Here is a 15,257-nt window from a genome sequence, read left to right as displayed (position 1 = left end):
ACATTAAATGCACAGTGCTTCTCCATGGTAATTTCGGGTCCAGTTCTGAAATCTCCTCTTGGAATGAAAGTGATCCCAGTTCCTTTCTTCCAAGGGAAGAGATCGTGTTCCGGAAGGCTCAGCTTTGAGCGTCATGAACATTGGCCCTCATCCTTGCATCCCAGTCCAATGCATAGCCACATAAAGCAAGCAGGTGTGTCTGTTTCCATAGTGTGGTGGTTCCAGTACAATGCATAGCCACATGAAGCAAGCCGGCAAGTGTGTCTGTTTGTGTAGTGTAGTGGTTATCATGCGCACCTCACATGCGAAAGGTCCCTGGTTCGAGTCGCTGGGCTTTTTCACAGTATTTGCATTTCCTGCCTCACCTGACAGGCAAGCTGAGATAAAAGAGACTGTGTCTATCCCTCACCATCGTGAGGTACTACGCTCCTGGGGCATCTGTCACAGCTCACCAAGAGGAGTTGCGCCAGCTTACGGCAGTCAGTTGCTCACTGTTTGACCTTTGCAATGAAGCCTGAGCCTACAGCATTCAAGCCAGCCAAGGAAGGAAGGTACGAGAGCGAAAATAGCTTTCCTGCCCTCACCAAGAACACACACCTTGAGCAAATAAAGTGCCAGACTTACAAGGCCCTATCGCCACCGGAGCATCACTTTTAGTGACGCCCCGGTGGCACTATGCACTGCGCGGTATTTACAAGATGGCGTTCAGCCACTTTTTGTGGCTTAACACCACCTTGTAAATACGGCCCCTTAGCACGCAGCGCGTTCCCTGGAAGGGGCGTGCAATGGGTGTTGTTGGGAGTGTGCCACAGCAACACCATAGCATTTTGATGCTGCTCCAGATTTAGGAGTTGGCGTAAATCTGCGTCAGCACCAAAATCCAACGCCATCTGAGGGGTGTCGTTAGAGTGGCGCACTGAGGAGAAATGTTTTCATTTCTCCTTGTTTTTGCTCTTTCTATGTGTGATGCATTCTGCAGCACACATAGAAGTAAGAGCAAATCACCATTGAAGATTTTTTTTTTGGGCAGGAAGGTGTCCCTTCCTGCACAAAAACAATTTCCCCCTCAACGCAGTCATCCTTGTACCATGGTGCAAGAACGGCTGCGTTGGCGCTCAGCAGCTAATTTAGAGCTGGCGCAGGGGGAAGCACAGGGGTGCGCTGTATTCTACTAAATACGGCGCTTCCCTGCATTTTGAAAATGACGGCGCGTGGGGCTTGCAAATTTGGCACAGCGTCGCGCTTAGTCATTTTCTTGTAAATCTGGGCCAAAATGTCTAAAGGATAGAGGCTTTTTATGTCATGTTCGATGAAGACCATGCAAATGACTCTAGTCGTACTGCAGAAGAGAGCACCATGTGCAGTTTCTTGCTTTGGGATGTAGTCTCCCATTCTCTGTCACCAACCCTCCGAGCAGGGTCGGAGCTGTTGCATTTCTGTGCCCAGGCTCGTTGGTCTAGGGGTATGATTCTCGATTAGGGTGCGAGAGGTCCCAGGTTCAAATCCCGGACGAGCCCATTTTAGCGGAAAACAATCAAATCCTGCTCAAAATACACAACCCCTCAACATTTCTCATTCCACTCGAAGCATTGTTGCGCAAAACATATTTTTTGCCTCAGGCGAAAAATGGATTACAATGCCTTGGCTTCCTTCCTGCTTGCTCTCAGTGCGCCCTGTGTGATGATTTCACAGGCTCTCCTTCCTGGCATTTAGGCATCAGATATTTGTCTGTCTCTGCCCGCAGCTGTGGGATTTTTCAGGACGTCTGAGTGTATGCATGCTGGCTGACACCGCTGCAATTTTCACACTTACCCCTCACATTCCGAGCAACTGCTGATAAAGTATAGAGGAAATCGTGCAGACATATGAGGGGAACTGTGCTCCTTCAGTCAAACCAGCAAGCTTGTTTCTGTAGTGTAGTGGTTATCACGTTTGCCTCACACGCGAAAGGTTCCCGGTTCGAGACCGGGCAGAAACACTTCGCAGCAGCAGCTTTTGTGTTTGCTCCCTAAAACCTCAGTCTCTCTCAATGCACACTTAGACAGAAATTACCTTTAAAAACTTGTGACCTGTGTAAAACGTGCTTTACTATTGCAGGACGCTAAAAAGTTATCTGCATCCCTCGGTGGTCGTGCATGTGCATTGTTTCTTGTTCTGTTTTTTTTTTTTTTTCTTGGCCATGTTATATTGTGGGGCCTTTAAAGCTGTGACTTTGATAGGAACATTGCAAGCGGCAAAATCAACAAGTGCAGACTGAAGAGTCCGACCTGCACACTGTTTTGGCTGTCAGGATGGCCGAGTGGTCTAAGGCGCCAGACTCAAGAGAGCTTTATCTTCAGTGAAGCTGAGCCTTCTGGTCTCTTCATGGAGGCGTGGGTTCAAATCCCACTTCTAACAGGTGTATATTCTTCCCTTAAATCTTGCTCTGCTTGCAGAGCCAGCTCCTCACACCACTATCTTTGGAAGCTGCTGTGGCATGTGAGGAGAAATCCACCAACCCATCGGCTGGGCCCTCAATCAAAATTCTGTGTATTACTGGAAGGGGCGTCTCAGGCACACCTTCTGATAGAGCTGCACTTTATGACAGTAACTACCATGCTGGTTTCTACTTAAGCAGTTGATTCTATCGTTTGAAGTGAGGCTCTCCTGCCACCTTTTGGGCAAAGAAGACACTGCCCCTGCAACAACACAGGCAGACAAGCTCAAACTAGGTTTCTTGGTTAGGTGGGCGGAGCATATTGGCAATGGTGCCTCCTCGTGACTTGCAATTTACATGAAGAAGACAGAGAGGCAGCTGGGAGTAGGCAGTACCCATGAACCCCTGAACACTGTCTTGCGACTAGCACACAATTCTGAAATGAGGCGGGGGAAAGGAGGTGATTTCCCCATCAAGGGCCATTCCGGGAAATCAGCCACCCTGCGTCTCCCAGGTGAGTGTTTCAGGCCTATGAGCCACTAATATAAATCTCGCCTGATCGAGCCTGATCGAGCAAGTGTGCTTGAATCCAAGAGGCATGCTCCTCTGGCTCAAGAGCTAGCAGGCCCTTCAGTGCTTCTGGTTGGGAAGTCTAAGGTGCAAGGGTCCATGACTTGCAGCGGGTTACAACTACCAGAAAGGGTCTGCTTTTCACATCAGTGCCCTAGTTCAGCTCACTGGCACAGGGCATTTTGACTACCTCTTGCCTTGCTAGAGACAAACAAAAAATCCTTGACAGAAAACATCAATTGCTATGGCACGCTTAGAGAGAGAGAGCCTCCAAATGGCCCTGCTTTTCGGAAAGACGCTTCAGAAGATGTTTCAAATGACTATGCAGCGGCAGTCTAGTTGGTATAGGGGTATGATTCTCGCTTCGGGTGTGAGAGGACCTCGGTTCAAATCCCAGACAAACCCCTACCTTTATAGGTTCAGTCTGTGTTTTAAACAGGAGTATTTCTGCTTTTCACTCTTGTAAGATGTCATGTTGCAATGCAATACATGCTTTATACTGGCGTCGAGACGGTTCAGCATCATGAAGGTATGCGAGATTTCTTTGCAACTGCTTTTCTGTGCTGGAGCAGCAGTGCTCGTAGGAACATTAAATGCACAGTGCTTCTCCATGGTAATTTCGGGTCCAGTTCTGAAATCTCCTCTTGGAATGAAAGTGATCCCAGTTCCTTTCTTCCAAGGGAAGAGATCGTGTTCCGGAAGGCTCAGCTTTGAGCGTCATGAACATTGGCCCTCATCCTTGCATCCCAGTCCAATGCATAGCCACATAAAGCAAGCAGGTGTGTCTGTTTCCATAGTGTGGTGGTTCCAGTACAATGCATAGCCACATGAAGCAAGCCGGCAAGTGTGTCTGTTTCTGTAGTGTACTGGTTATCATGCGCACCTCACATGCGAAAGGTCCCTGGTTCGAGTCGCTGGGCTTTTTCACAGTATTTGCATTTCCTGCCTCACCTGACAGGCAAGCTGAGATAAAAGAGACTGTGTCTATCCCTCACCATCGTGAGGTACTACGCTCCTGGGGCATCTGTCACAGCTCACCAAGAGGAGTTGCGCCAGCTTACGGCAGTCAGTTGCTCACTGTTTGACCTTTGCAATGAAGCCTGAGCCTACAGCATTCAAGCCAGCCAAGGAAGGAAGGTACGAGAGCGAAAATAGCTTTCCTGCCCTCACCAAGAACACACACCTTGAGCAAATAAAGTGCCAGACTTACAAGGCCCTATCGCCACCGGAGCATCACTTTTAGTGACGCCCCGGTGGCACTATGCACTGCGCGGTATTTACAAGATGGCGTTCAGCCACTTTTTGTGGCTTAACACCACCTTGTAAATACGGCCCCTTAGCACGCAGCGCGTTCCCTGGAAGGGGCGTGCAATGGGTGTTGTTGGGAGTGTGCCACAGCAACACCATAGCATTTTGATGCTGCTCCAGATTTAGGAGTTGGCGTAAATCTGCGTCAGCACCAAAATCCAACGCCATCCCAGGGGTGTCGTTAGAGTGGCGCACTGAGGAGAAATGTTTTCATTTCTCCTTGTTTTTGCTCTTTCTATGTGTGATGCATTCTGCAGCACACATAGAAGTAAGAGCAAATCACCATTGAAGATTTTTTTTTTGGGCAGGAAGGTGTCCCTTCCTGCACAAAAACAATTTCCCCCTCAACGCAGTCATCCTTGTACCATGGTGCAAGAACGGCTGCGTTGGCGCTCAGCAGCTAATTTAGAGCTGGCGCAGGGGGAAGCACAGGGGTGCGCTGTATTCTACTAAATACGGCGCTTCCCTGCATTTTGAAAATGACGGCGCGTGGGGCTTGCAAATTTGGCACAGCGTCGCGCTTAGTCATTTTCTTGTAAATCTGGGCCAAAATGTCTAAAGGATAGAGGCTTTTTATGTCATGTTCGATGAAGACCATGCAAATGACTCTAGTCGTACTGCAGAAGAGAGCACCATGTGCAGTTTCTTGCTTTGGGATGTAGTCTCCCACTCTCTGTCACCAACCCTCCGAGCAGGGTCGGAGCTGTTGCATTTCTGTGCCCAGGCTCGTTGGTCTAGGGGTATGATTCTCGATTAGGGTGCGAGAGGTCCCAGGTTCAAATCCCGGACGAGCCCATTTTAGCGGAAAACAATCAAATCCTGCTCAAAATACACAACCCCTCAACATTTCTCATTCCACTCGAAGCATTGTTGCGCAAAACATATTTTTTGCCTCAGGCGAAAAATGGATTACAATGCCTTGGCTTCCTTCCTGCTTGCTCTCAGTGCGCCCTGTGTGATGATTTCACAGGCTCTCCTTCCTGGCATTTAGGCATCAGATATTTGTCTGTCTCTGCCCGCAGCTGTGGGATTTTTCAGGACGTCTGAGTGTATGCATGCTGGCTGACACCGCTGCAATTTTCACACTTACCCCTCGCATTCCGAGCAACTGCTGATAAAGTATAGAGGAAATCGTGCAGACATATGAGGGGAACTGTGCTCCTTCAGTCAAACCAGCAAGCTTGTTTCTGTAGTGTAGTGGTTATCACGTTCGCCTCACACGCGAAAGGTTCCCGGTTCGAGACCGGGCAGAAACACTTGGCAGCAGCAGCTTTTGTGTTTGCTCCCTAAAACCTCAGTCTCTCTCAATGCACACTTAGACAGAAATGACCTTTAAAAACTTGTGACCTGTGTAAAACGTGCTTTACTATTGCAGGACGCTAAAAAGTTATCTGCATCCCTCGGTGGTCGTGCATGTGCATTGTTTCTTGTTCTGTTTTTTTTTTTTTTTCTTGGCCATGTTATATTGTGGGGCCTTTAAAGCTGTGACTTTGATAGGAACATTGCAAGCGGCAAAATCAACAAGTGCAGACTGAAGAGTCCGACCTGCACACTGTTTTGGCTGTCAGGATGGCCGAGTGGTCTAAGGCGCCAGACTCAAGAGAGCTTGATCTTCAGTGAAGCTGAGCCTTCTGGTCTCTTCATGGAGGCGTGGGTTCAAATCCCACTTCTAACAGGTGTATTTTCTTCCCTTAAATCTTGCTCTGCTTGCAGAGCCAGCTCCTCACACCACTATCTTTGGAAGCTGCTGTGGCATGTGAGGAGAAATCCACCAACCCATCGGCTGGGCCCTCAATCAAAATTCTATGTATTACTGGAAGGGGCGTCTCAGGCACACCTTCTGATAGAGCTGCACTTTATGACAGTAACTACCATGCTGGTTTCTACTTAAGCAGTTGATTCTATCGTTTGAAGTGAGGCTCTCCTGCCACCTTTTGGGCAAAGAAGACACTGCCCCTGCAACAACACAGGCAGACAAGCTCAAACTAGCTTTCTTGGTTAGGTGGGCGGAGCATATTGGCAATGGTGCCTCCTCGTGACTTGCAATTTACATGAAGAAGACAGAGAGGCAGCTGGGAGTAGGCAGTACCCATGAACCCCTGAACACTGTCTTGCGACTAGCACACAATTCTGAAATGAGGCGGGGGAAAGGAGGTGATTTCCCCATCAAGGGCCATTCCGGGAAATCAGCCACCCTGCGTCTCCCAGGTGAGTGTTTCAGGCCTATGAGCCACTAATATAAATCTCGCCTGATCGAGCCTAATCGAGCGCTGATCGAGCAAGTGTGCTTGAATCCAAGAGGCATGCTCCTCTGGCTCAAGAGCTAGCAGGCCCTTCAGTGCTTCTGGTTGGGAAGTCTAAGGTGCAAGGGTCCATGACTTGCAGCGGGTTACAACTACCAGAAAGGGTCTGCTTTTCACATCAGTGCCCTAGTTCAGCTCACTGGCACAGGGCATTTTGACTACCTCTTGCTTTGCTAGAGACAAACAAAAAATCCTTGACAGAAAACATCAATTGCTATGGCACGCTTAGAGAGAGAGAGCCTCCAAATGGCCCTGCTTTTCGGAAAGACGCTTCAGAAGATGTTTCAAATGACTATGCAGCGGCAGTCTAGTTGGTATAGGGGTATGATTCTCGCTTCGGGTGTGAGAGGACCTCGGTTCAAATCCCAGACAAACCCCTACCTTTATAGGTTCAGTCTGTGTTTTAAACAGGAGTATTTCTGCTTTTCACTCTTGTAAGATGTCATGTTGCAATGCAATACATGCTTTATACTGGCGTCGAGACGGTTCAGCATCATGAAGGTATGCGAGATTTCTTTGCAACTGCTTTTCTGTGCTGGAGCAGCAGTGCTCGTAGGAACAATAAATGCACAGTGCTTCTCCATGGTAATTTCGGGTCCAGTTCTGAAATCTCCTCTTGGAATGAAAGTGATCCCAGTTCCTTTCTTCCAAGGGAAGAGATCGTGTTCCGGAAGGCTCAGCTTTGAGCGTCATGAACATTGGCCCTCATCCTTGCATCCCAGTCCAATGCATAGCCACATAAAGCAAGCAGGTGTGTCTGTTTCCATAGTGTGGTGGTTCCAGTACAATGCATAGCCACATGAAGCAAGCCGGCAAGTGTGTCTGTTTGTGTAGTGTAGTGGTTATCATGCGCACCTCACATGCGAAAGGTCCCTGGTTCGAGTCGCTGGGCTTTTTCACAGTATTTGCATTTCCTGCCTCACCTGACAGGCAAGCTGAGATAAAAGAGACTGTGTCTATCCCTCACCATCGTGAGGTACTACGCTCCTGGGGCATCTGTCACAGCTCACCAAGAGGAGTTGCGCCAGCTTACGGCAGTCAGTTGCTCACTGTTTGACCTTTGCAATGAAGCCTGAGCCTACAGCATTCAAGCCAGCCAAGGAAGGAAGGTACGAGAGCGAAAATAGCTTTCCTGCCCTCACCAAGAACACACACCTTGAGCAAATAAAGTGCCAGACTTACAAGGCCCTATCGCCACCGGAGCATCACTTTTAGTGACGCCCCGGTGGCACTATGCACTGCGCGGTATTTACAAGATGGCGTTCAGCCACTTTTTGTGGCTTAACACCACCTTGTAAATACGGCCCCTTAGCACGCAGCGCGTTCCCTGGAAGGGGCGTGCAATGGGTGTTGTTGGGAGTGTGCCACAGCAACACCATAGCATTTTGATGCTGCTCCAGATTTAGGAGTTGGCGTAAATCTGCGTCAGCACCAAAATCCAACGCCATCCCAGGGGTGTCGTTAGAGTGGCGCACTGAGGAGAAATGTTTTCATTTCTCCTTGTTTTTGCTCTTTCTATGTGTGATGCATTCTGCAGCACACATAGAAGTAAGAGCAAATCACTATTGAAGATTTTTTTGGGGGGCAGGAAGGTGTCCCTTCCTGCACAAAAACAATTTCCCCCTCAACGCAGTCATCCTTGTACCATGGTGCAAGAACGGCTGCGTTGGCGCTCAGCAGCTAATTTAGAGCTGGCGCAGGGGGAAGCACAGGGGTGCGCTGTATTCTACTAAATACGGCGCTTCCCTGCATTTTGAAAATGACGGCGCGTGGGGCTTGCAAATTTGGCACAGCGTCGCGCTTAGTCATTTTCTTGTAAATCTGGGCCAAAATGTCTAAAGGATAGAGGCTTTTTATGTCATGTTCGATGAAGACCATGCAAATGACTCTAGTCGTACTGCAGAAGAGAGCACCATGTGCAGTTTCTTGCTTTGGGATGTAGTCTCCCACTCTCTGTCACCAACCCTCCGAGCAGGGTCGGAGCTGTTGCATTTCTGTGCCCAGGCTCGTTGGTCTAGGGGTATGATTCTCGATTAGGGTGCGAGAGGTCCCAGGTTCAAATCCCGGACGAGCCCATTTTAGCGGAAAACAATCAAATCCTGCTCAAAATACACAACCCCTCAACATTTCTCATTCCACTCGAAGCATTGTTGCGCAAAACATATTTTTTGCCTCAGGCGAAAAATGGATTACAATGCCTTGGCTTCCTTCCTGCTTGCTCTCAGTGCGCCCTGTGTGATGATTTCACAGGCTCTCCTTCCTGGCATTTAGGCATCAGATATTTGTCTGTCTCTGCCCGCAGCTGTGGGATTTTTCAGGACGTCTGAGTGTATGCATGCTGGCTGACACCGCTGCAATTTTCACACTTACCCCTCGCATTCCGAGCAACTGCTGATAAAGTATAGAGGAAATCGTGCAGACATATGAGGGGAACTGTGCTCCTTCAGTCAAACCAGCAAGCTTGTTTCTGTAGTGTAGTGGTTATCACGTTTGCCTCACACGCGAAAGGTTCCCGGTTCGAGACCGGGCAGAAACACTTGGCAGCAGCAGCTTTTGTGTTTGCTCCCTAAAACCTCAGTCTCTCTCAATGCACACTTAGACAGAAATGACCTTTAAAAACTTGTGACCTGTGTAAAACGTGCTTTACTATTGCAGGACGCTAAAAAGTTATCTGCATCCCTCGGTGGTCGTGCATGTGCATTGTTTCTTGTTCTGTTTTTTTTTTTTTTTCTTGGCCATGTTATATTGTGGGGCCTTTAAAGCTGTGACTTTGATAGGAACATTGCAAGCGGCAAAATCAACAAGTGCAGACTGAAGAGTCCGACCTGCACACTGTTTTGGCTGTCAGGATGGCCGAGTGGTCTAAGGCGCCAGACTCAAGAGAGCTTGATCTTCAGTGAAGCTGAGCCTTCTGGTCTCTTCATGGAGGCGTGTGTTCAAATCCCACTTCTAACAGGTGTATTTTCTTCCCTTAAATCTTGCTCTGCTTGCAGAGCCAGCTCCTCACACCACTATCTTTGGAAGCTGCTGTGGCATGTGAGGAGAAATCCACCAACCCATCGGCTGGGCCCTCAATCAAAATTCTGTGTATTACTGGAAGGGGCGTCTCAGGCACACCTTCTGATAGAGCTGCACTTTATGACAGTAACTACCATGCTGGTTTCTACTTAAGCAGTTGATTCTATCGTTTGAAGTGAGGCTCTCCTGCCACCTTTTGGGCAAAGAAGACACTGCCCCTGCAACAACACAGGCAGACAAGCTCAAACTAGGTTTCTTGGTTAGGTGGGCGGAGCATATTGGCAATGGTGCCTCCTCGTGACTTGCAATTTACATGAAGAAGACAGAGAGGCAGCTGGGAGTAGGCAGTACCCATGAACCCCTGAACACTGTCTTGCGACTAGCACACAATTCTGAAATGAGGCGGGGGAAAGGAGGTGATTTCCCCATCAAGGGCCATTCCGGGAAATCAGTCACCCTGCGTCTCCCAGGTGAGTGTTTCAGGCCTATGAGCCACTAATATAAATCTCGCCTGATCGAGCCTGATCGAGCAAGTGTGCTTGAATCCAAGAGGCATGCTCCTCTGGCTCAAGAGCTAGCAGGCCCTTCAGTGCTTCTGGTTGGGAAGTCTAAGGTGCAAGGGTCCATGACTTGCAGCGGGTTACAACTACCAGAAAGGGTCTGCTTTTCACATCAGTGCCCTAGTTCAGCTCACTGGCACAGGGCATTTTGACTACCTCTTGCCTTGCTAGAGACAAACAAAAAATCCTTGACAGAAAACATCAATTGCTATGGCACGCTTAGAGAGAGAGAGCCTCCAAATGGCCCTGCTTTTCGGAAAGACGCTTCAGAAGATGTTTCAAATGACTATGCAGCGGCAGTCTAGTTGGTATAGGGGTATGATTCTCGCTTCGGGTGTGAGAGGACCTCGGTTCAAATCCCAGACAAACCCCTACCTTTATAGGTTCAGTCTGTGTTTTAAACAGGAGTATTTCTGCTTTTCACTCTTGTAAGATGTCATGTTGCAATGCAATACATGCTTTATACTGGCGTCGAGACGGTTCAGCATCATGAAGGTATGCGAGATTTCTTTGCAACTGCTTTTCTGTGCTGGAGCAGCAGTGCTCGTAGGAACATTAAATGCACAGTGCTTCTCCATGGTAATTTCGGGTCCAGTTCTGAAATCTCCTCTTGGAATTAAAGTGATCCCAGTTCCTTTCTTCCAAGGGAAGAGATCGTGTTCCGGAAGGCTCAGCTTTGAGCGTCATGAACATTGGCCCTCATCCTTGCATCCCAGTCCAATGCATAGCCACATAAAGCAAGCAGGTGTGTCTGTTTCCATAGTGTGGTGGTTCCAGTACAATGCATAGCCACATGAAGCAAGCCGGCAAGTGTGTCTGTTTGTGTAGTGTAGTGGTTATCATGCGCACCTCACATGCGAAAGGTCCCTGGTTCGAGTCGCTGGGCTTTTTCACAGTATTTGCATTTCCTGCCTCACCTGACAGGCAAGCTGAGATAAAAGAGACTGTGTCTATCCCTCACCATCGTGAGGTACTACGCTCCTGGGGCATCTGTCACAGCTCACCAAGAGGAGTTGCGCCAGCTTACGGCAGTCAGTTGCTCACTGTTTGACCTTTGCAATGAAGCCTGAGCCTACAGCATTCAAGCCAGCCAAGGAAGGAAGGTACGAGAGCGAAAATAGCTTTCCTGCCCTCACCAAGAACACACACCTTGAGCAAATAAAGTGCCAGACTTACAAGGCCCTATCGCCACCGGAGCATCACTTTTAGTGACGCCCCGGTGGCACTATGCACTGCGCGGTATTTACAAGATGGCGTTCAGCCACTTTTTGTGGCTTAACACCACCTTGTAAATACGGCCCCTTAGCACGCAGCGCGTTCCCTGGAAGGGGCGTGCAATGGGTGTTGTTGGGAGTGTGCCACAGCAACACCATAGCATTTTGATGCTGCTCCAGATTTAGGAGTTGGCGTAAATCTGCGTCAGCACCAAAATCCAACGCCATCCCAGGGGTGTCGTTAGAGTGGCGCACTGAGGAGAAATGTTTTCATTTCTCCTTGTTTTTGCTCTTTCTATGTGTGATGCATTCTGCAGCACACATAGAAGTAAGAGCAAATCACCATTGAAGATTTTTTTTTTGGGCAGGAAGGTGTCCCTTCCTGCACAAAAACAATTTCCCCCTCAACGCAGTCATCCTTGTACCATGGTGCAAGAACGGCTGCGTTGGCGCTCAGCAGCTAATTTAGAGCTGGCGCAGGGGGAAGCACAGGGGTGCGCTGTATTCTACTAAATACGGCGCTTCCCTGCATTTTGAAAATGACGGCGCGTGGGGCTTGCAAATTTGGCACAGCGTCGCGCTTAGTCATTTTCTTGTAAATCTGGGCCAAAATGTCTAAAGGATAGAGGCTTTTTATGTCATGTTCGATGAAGACCATGCAAATGACTCTAGTCGTACTGCAGAAGAGAGCACCATGTGCAGTTTCTTGCTTTGGGATGTAGTCTCCCACTCTCTGTCACCAACCCTCCGAGCAGGGTCGGAGCTGTTGCATTTCTGTGCCCAGGCTCGTTGGTCTAGGGGTATGATTCTCGATTAGGGTGCGAGAGGTCCCAGGTTCAAATCCCGGACGAGCCCATTTTAGCGGAAAACAATCAAATCCTGCTCAAAATACACAACCCCTCAACATTTCTCATTCCACTCGAAGCATTGTTGCGCAAAACATATTTTTTGCCTCAGGCGAAAAATGGATTACAATGCCTTGGCTTCCTTCCTCCTTGCTCTCAGTGCGCCCTGTGTGATGATTTCACAGGCTCTCCTTCCTGGCATTTAGGCATCAGATATTTGTCTGTCTCTGCCCGCAGCTGTGGGATTTTTCAGGACGTCTGAGTGTATGCATGCTGGCTGACACCGCTGCAATTTTCACACTTACCCCTCGCATTCCGAGCAACTGCTGATAAAGTATAGAGGAAATCGTGCAGACATATGAGGGGAACTGTGCTCCTTCAGTCAAACCAGCAAGCTTGTTTCTGTAGTGTAGTGGTTATCACGTTCGCCTCACACGCGAAAGGTTCCCGGTTCGAGACCGGGCAGAAACACTTGGCAGCAGCAGCTTTTGTGTTTGCTCCCTAAAACCTCAGTCTCTCTCAATGCACACTTAGACAGAAATGACCTTTAAAAACTTGTGACCTGTGTAAAACGTGCTTTACTATTGCAGGACGCTAAAAAGTTATCTGCATCCCTCGGTGGTCGTGCATGTGCATTGTTTCTTGTTCTGTTTTTTTTTTTTTTTCTTGGCCATGTTATATTGTGGGGCCTTTAAAGCTGTGACTTTGATAGGAACATTGCAAGCGGCAAAATCAACAAGTGCAGACTGAAGAGTCCGACCTGCACACTGTTTTGGCTGTCAGGATGGCCGAGTGGTCTAAGGCGCCAGACTCAAGAGAGCTTGATCTTCAGTGAAGCTGAGCCTTCTGGTCTCTTCATGGAGGCGTGGGTTCAAATCCCACTTCTAACAGGTGTATTTTCTTCCCTTAAATCTTGCTCTGCTTGCAGAGCCAGCTCCTCACACCACTATCTTTGGAAGCTGCTGTGGCATGTGAGGAGAAATCCACCAACCCATCGGCTGGGCCCTCAATCAAAATTCTGTGTATTACTGGAAGGGGCGTCTCAGGCACACCTTCTGATAGAGCTGCACTTTATGACAGTAACTACCATGCTGGTTTCTACTTAAGCAGTTGATTCTATCGTTTGAAGTGAGGCTCTCCTGCCACCTTTTGGGCAAAGAAGACACTGCCCCTGCAACAACACAGGCCGACAAGCTCAAACTAGGTTTCTTGGTTAGGTGGGCGGAGCATATTGGCAATGGTGCCTCCTCGTGACTTGCAATTTACATGAAGAAGACAGAGAGGCAGCTGGGAGTAGGCAGTACCCATGAACCCCTGAACACTGTCTTGCGACTAGCACACAATTCTGAAATGAGGCGGGGGAAAGGAGGTGATTTCCCCATCAAGGGCCATTCCGGGAAATCAGCCACCCTGCGTCTCCCAGGTGAGTGTTTCAGGCCTATGAGCCACTAATATGAATCTCGCCTGATCGAGCCTAATCGAGCCTGATCGAGCAAGTGTGCTTGAATCCAAGAGGCATGCTCCTCTGGCTCAAGAGCTAGCAGGCCCTTCAGTGCTTCTGGTTGGGAAGTCTAAGGTGCAAGGGTCCATGACTTGCAGCGGGTTACAACTACCAGAAAGGGTCTGCTTTTCACATCAGTGCCTTAGTTCAGCTCACTGGCACAGGGCATTTTGACTACCTCTTGCCTTGCTAGAGACAAACAAAAAATCCTTGACAGAAAACATCAATTGCTATGGCACGCTTAGAGAGAGAGAGCCTCCAAATGGCCCTGCTTTTCGGAAAGACGCTTCAGAAGATGTTTCAAATGACTATGCAGCAGCAGTCTAGTTGGTATAGGGGTATGATTCTCGCTTCGGGTGTGAGAGGACCTCGGTTCAAATCCCAGACAAACCCCTACCTTTATAGGTTCAGTCTGTGTTTTAAACAGGAGTATTTCTGCTTTTCACTCTTGTAAGATGTCATGTTGCAATGCAATACATGCTTTATACTGGCGTCGAGACGGTTCAGCATCATGAAGGTATGCGAGATTTCTTTGCAACTGCTTTTCTGTGCTGGAGCAGCAGTGCTCGTAGGAACATTAAATGCACAGTGCTTCTCCATGGTAATTTCGGGTCCAGTTCTGAAATCTCCTCTTGGAATGAAAGTGATCCCAGTTCCTTTCTTCCAAGGGAAGAGATCGTGTTCCGGAAGGCTCAGCTTTGAGCGTCATGAACATTGGCCCTCATCCTTGCATCCCAGTCCAATGCATAGCCACATAAAGCAAGCAGGTGTGTCTGTTTCCATAGTGTGGTGGTTCCAGTACAATGCATAGCCACATGAAGCAAGCCGGCAAGTGTGTCTGTTTGTGTAGTGTAGTGGTTATCATGCGCACCTCACATGCGAAAGGTCCCTGGTTCGAGTCGCTGGGCTTTTTCACAGTATTTGCATTTCTTGCCTCACCTGACAGGCAAGCTGAGATAAAAGAGACTGTGTCTATCCCTCACCATCGTGAGGTACTACGCTCCTGGGGCATCTGTCACAGCTCACCAAGAGGAGTTGCGCCAGCTTACGGCAGTCAGTTGCTCACTGTTTGACCTTTGCAATGAAGCCTGAGCCTACAGCATTCAAGCCAGCCAAGGAAGGAAGGTACGAGAGCGAAAATAGCTTTCCTGCCCTCACCAAGAACACACACCTTGAGCAAATAAAGTGCCAGACTTACAAGGCCCTATCGCCACCGGAGCATCACTTTTAGTGACGCCCCGGTGGCACTATGCACTGCGCGGTATTTACAAGATGGCGTTCAGCCACTTTTTGTGGCTTAACACCACCTTGTAAATACGGCCCCTTAGCACGCAGCGCGTTCCCTGGAAGGGGCGTGCAATGGGTGTTGTTGGGAGTGTGCCACAGCAACACCATAGCATTTTGATGCTGCTCCAGATTTAGGAGTTGGCGTAAATCTGCGTCAGCACCAAAATCCAACGCCATCCCAGGGGTGTCGTTAGAGTGGCGCACTGAGGAGAAATGTTTTCATTTCTCCTTGTTT

At 48.8% G+C, this 15,257-nt stretch overlaps 4 non-coding genes across 4 annotated transcripts; all 4 read left to right on the top strand.

Moving 5' to 3' along the window:
- Positions 1–1,905: 1,905 nt before the first annotated feature.
- TRNAV-CAC (transfer RNA valine (anticodon CAC)) lies at positions 1,906–1,978 on the top strand. Its single transcript has one exon. It is a non-coding gene; the product is annotated as a tRNA-Val (tRNA).
- Positions 1,979–5,477: 3,499 nt separating this feature from the next.
- On the top strand, positions 5,478–5,550 carry TRNAV-CAC (transfer RNA valine (anticodon CAC)). Its single transcript has one exon. It is a non-coding gene; the product is annotated as a tRNA-Val (tRNA).
- Positions 5,551–9,060: 3,510 nt separating this feature from the next.
- Positions 9,061–9,133, top strand: TRNAV-CAC (transfer RNA valine (anticodon CAC)). Its single transcript has one exon. It is a non-coding gene; the product is annotated as a tRNA-Val (tRNA).
- Positions 9,134–12,632: 3,499 nt separating this feature from the next.
- TRNAV-CAC (transfer RNA valine (anticodon CAC)) lies at positions 12,633–12,705 on the top strand. The gene has a single exon. It is a non-coding gene; the product is annotated as a tRNA-Val (tRNA).
- Positions 12,706–15,257: the final 2,552 nt, after the last annotated feature.

Source organism: Pleurodeles waltl, unplaced genomic scaffold (genome assembly GCF_031143425.1).
Source record: "Pleurodeles waltl isolate 20211129_DDA unplaced genomic scaffold, aPleWal1.hap1.20221129 scaffold_72, whole genome shotgun sequence".
NCBI classification, from domain to species: Eukaryota; Metazoa; Chordata; class Amphibia; order Caudata; family Salamandridae; genus Pleurodeles; species Pleurodeles waltl.
The sequence above is the reverse complement of the archived record's forward strand: the minus strand, read 5'-3'. Positions and strand labels throughout refer to the sequence as shown.